The following is a 4,805-nucleotide window of genomic DNA, read 5'->3' on the forward strand; positions in this document are numbered from 1 at the left end:
ACGCAATCTATTGAGAACTCGCAGAACTCATATGCATAATCACTCAACAGGATTGGCACAGGAATAGAATTTTGTCAAGACGATAGGTTACAAACTGCAAGTCGTGTGCTAGTGTTTAATAAGTTTACTCTTGATTAGTTCTTGAATCTTTTCAAGATCTTCAGACTCCCACTGACCTCTTGACATATTAGATTCTCTTATCAAGAAACATTTCTTGATAAACAAATATCCAAGAGTTTGTGTGTGTCTATATCAAGACAAAAACATTACACACATTTGGTCTTAGTTGGTCTTACTCTTATCCAAGACATCACAACTTACCAATTTCAAACGTGAAAGAGTAAGAAAAACAATTTTCTACTTTATATTTGATGAGTGTGTGTCACTCAATTCACAATCTTGGAGTACGATTCTTAGACTTGAGTTTGGAACGAAGTGTAACTCATCCTTTTGATTTAACCATTTCAACAATTTCCGATTCCTCTTCTTAGCCATACTAGTGCACTAATATGTCCTTAGAGGATCAATTGTGATATGTTTCTTAATCATTAAGATGATCACAAAATCCGATACAAAAGTACTCTCCCTTCTTCTTAGATTTGAGAAACTTTTTATCTTTCTGCCTAATTGATTCTTCATATTCGTTCTGCCATTCATTGAAACTTTTCAATGATTCAGAATTCCACTTAATCTTGTAAGCATAACCACTTTTACTAGACTTTCAGTAAATTATGACGAATAGTCTTATTGTAATTTGTGATGGACTTGACTAGTGCACAACATTGTAAACCCGTTCTCCTAGTCCTTCACTTGACTCTTTGTCAAGGAATTAGTCTTAAATTCTCTAAGTACCAAGATTTCCATACATCACATGATTCAAATCATATGATTCCATGTTTCTGTCCAATTGAAACTTGGGTGATGGGAATCTTTCCTTACTTAGAAAATTTTGACACTACCATAAATAACATAACAAAGAATCACATCCATTTATAAAGATACACAAACATCAATTTTTTACAACTATTTCATTGCAAGGATATACATAAATAAGATAAATCAAAAATTTTTTTTTTTCATAAAAGCAGCGGAAAACATCTCCTTACAATGCAAAATCAACTGAAAAACTATGTAATCAAATATTCCTAACAACTCTATCATAACTTCCTAAGCTCAAAATCTGATCTTCGAATCCATGCGATCGTGATCCATTTCTTCGTGATCAGACTCATCTTGCTCTTCCATCAAGCTTCCACTCTTTTCTCTGATTCTGCAAAACATTCAAATGTAATCTTATCACATTATGTATTAAAAATCAAAGAATAGGAACTTAATGGAGTTAGATAATGGAGTTTACCTGAAGTAGAGTCATTCGTCTTGACTTTCCCATCTCTTAGATCTCTCATGTATACTGCGCAGCTTCGTCTCCAATGCCCCTTCTCTTGACAATAAAAGCAAATTGACTCTTTTGGAGCAGCACACGGAACTACTTCAGACTTTGCCTTTCTCTTATGATCAAACTTTTCGACCATGGCATGCCTTTCGTTGCCATTGCCTATATCCATAGAGGTCTGGAAGGCAGATCCTCCAATCAACTTTTCTTTTCCAGTGCGCCAAATCATTGCTGATTCAGCAGCAATAAGCATATAGGTGAGATCGATGAGGATCACGTTGTGATTCATCATATAGTACTCTCTTACGAACTCATTATATGAGTCAGGAAGCGACTGAAGAACCCAGTCAATAGCCAGCTCCTCACAGACAACGGATCCCAGGATTCTTAACCTATCAATGTGTGACTTCATCTCTAGGACGTGTGCACACACTGACTTTCCTTCTTCATGTTTACTTGCCAAAAGGGCTTGAGTGAGTTTGAACTTTTCAATCCTTTGAACTTATGGGTTATGGAGAACAATAGGAGGAGGTGGAGGAGGTGAAGCGTGATCTCGTGTTCCTCGATCGAATCGTGGAATATCATCTTCATGTGGAAAGCTTGTTCCACGGGATTTGGGAAGACCATAGTTGTCATACTTTGACATCTACAAAACGGGAGAAAATTCAAGTTAGTTGATTGATTGAGTCCTTAAAAAATCACCCAAATGAGATATTAAGGTTAGGACCCAACACAATACTCTACAACTTGGGAGAGGGATGTTGTAACCCAAATTGCATAACATTTGACGGTAAGTGAATGACGATTCACTAATTCTCCACCATGAAAAACAAAAAAGAGATTAAGTTTTAAATGTATTGAAAAACTCCTAGATCCTTTGAGATTCATTGAACTTTTCAATGGCATGTTTAAATCTCGATATGCCCCTCGATTTGTGACTGGGATGTCGAGGATCACAAAACAGGGTGTGAATAAGCATGTAAACTTACATGGTGCCCCCAATGTTACAGTCACCTAGTCGTCATATCAATATTTGGCGTGAGGCGCTGAGTCGTCCTCTAAGGGTTTCTATAGCCAACAAGCATGCAGTTTTTGCTACTGATGTTTTCCGGGGATGTACGATAGAGATTTTCGGAGTCGAATTTCTGATAGACCTAGAACTGATCGCGATGGGAGATGTCTGTGTCATCATGGGCATGGAGTTGTTGAGTCGGTTTGGAGCAGTGATCGACTATGAGCACCAGTTGGTGACTATTCGAGACCCTAGTGGGGGAGTGCTTTCGGTGTATGGCGAGGGTACCAGATCTGGGTCAGCTTTTTGCTCTGCCACCAGGGCAAGGCAGAGTTTACATCAGGGTTCTATAGGGTTCTTGGTGTATGTGGCGGATTCACGGGCTGTGTTAGAGAGGTCGAGTTCTATCTCTGAGGTTCCAATTGTATGCGAGTTCCCGGATGTTTACCCCGAGGAGTTACCGGGAGTGCCTCCCGAGAGGCAGGTGGAGTTTTGGATTGATTTGGTTCCAGGAGCAGCGCCTATCGCCAAGGCACCTTATCGCCTAGTGTCACCAGAGATGCATGAGTTATGCTTGCAGCTCTAGGAGTTGTTGGGGAAGGGCTTCATTAGGCTGAGTACTGCGTTGTGGGTTGCACCGATCCTTTATGTCAAGAAGAAGGATGGGTCACTCCAGATGTGCATTGACTACTGGGAGTTGAACAAGCTGACGGTCAAGAACCGTTATCCACTTCCGAGGATCGACGATCTGTTCGATCAGTTGCAGGGGGCATCTTGGATTTCCCAGATCGATATGAGGTCTGGATATCATCAGATGAGAGTCCGGGAGGAGGATATCCAGAAGACGGCCTTTAGGACTCGTTATGGGCATTACGAGTTTGTGGTGATGCCATTTGGACTCACCAACACACCGGAAGCGTTCATGGATCTCATGAACCGGGTGTGCAGAGCCATGTTGGATCGGCCAGTGATCGTGTTTATCGACAATATCTTGGTGTATTCTAGATCCAGAGAGCAGCATGAGGAGCATTTGAGAGAGATTCTTGGGGTATTGAGGTCGGAGAGACTTTATGCCAAATTCTCCAAGTGTGATTTCTGGTTATGGGAGGTCTAGTTCCTGGGACACCTCGTTAACCAGAATGGGATTTTGGTTGATTCGGCCAATATTGAGGCAGTTATGAGGTGGGAGGTGTCGAGGTCCCCTACCGAGATCAGGAGTTTTCTGGGCTTAGCCGGATACTATCGGAGATTTATTAAAGATTTCTCCAAGATTGTCGTTCCCCTCACCAGGTTGACCCGGAAGGGCGTTACTTTTTCTTGGGACCCCGAGCAGCAGGCCTCGTTTGAGACTCTTCGCTAGAAGTTGTGCAAAGCCCCGGTGTTAGCGTTTCCTAAGGGGATGGAGGACTTTATGGTTTACTGTGATGCATCTATATCCAAATTGGGTGCGGTGCTAATGCAGAGAGGGCACGTGATAGCATACGTATCGAGGTAGTTGAAGCCTCATGAGACGAGGTATCCCACCCACGATCTAGAGCTGGGGGATATCGTGTTCGCCCTTCAGATTTGGCGCCTTTATTTGTTCGTGGTTCGGTGTACAATATACACGGACCACAAGAGCCTGAAGTATCTTATGGATCAGCCCAACCTGAATATGCGTTAGAGGAGATGGTTGGATGTGGTGAATGATGGGTTTTAGCCATAAGAACTTTCCTATGTGCGCATGCAAAACCCTAATGCTTGGATCTAGGCTTTCTAATTAAACATGCTTTTGAATCCAAGACTTCTAATAACTAATTAGGTATAAGAACAATACAAAATCAGATCTAGAAGTTTACCTTTGAATCTCTTGTTTGATCTTGTTGTCTTGGAGCTCTAGAGTCACAATTGTCACTCCTCTAATGACTTACAAACACCAAATAGCAAAGAAGATGATTTGAGAGAGAGAGTAGGAGGAAATCGGCTAGGGGTTCTCTACTTTAGATGAGATGTCGATTTCCCTTGGCCATGGGGTCTATTTATACTTGTAGACTCCTTAAGGGTTTCACCTTAAACCCTAATTGGGTAATCTTTCCTTAAAGCAATCAAAATCCTTTCCTTAGATAAGCATTGGACGATTTGAGGCTATCCCTAGCCCTAGAATCCATCCACCCTTCATCCAATAAGGATTTACAGTCTAAAGTGTAACTATCAAACAATTGACAGTTTATACCCTTTTATTTAATAAATCTCTTTAAGTCACCAAATTAATACTAATTAATTTATGACTTATATTAATCAAATAACAATATTATTATTCCTTATATTATTCTCATAATATATTAATAATATTTATTCTCTCATAATAAATCATCCTATCAAGTTGCTATGGTGAAGGCAACCCAAAAGGACCATGCACAA

This window comes from Lactuca sativa, chromosome 5 (genome assembly GCF_002870075.4).
Source record: "Lactuca sativa cultivar Salinas chromosome 5, Lsat_Salinas_v11, whole genome shotgun sequence".
Taxonomy (NCBI): domain Eukaryota; kingdom Viridiplantae; phylum Streptophyta; class Magnoliopsida; order Asterales; family Asteraceae; genus Lactuca; species Lactuca sativa.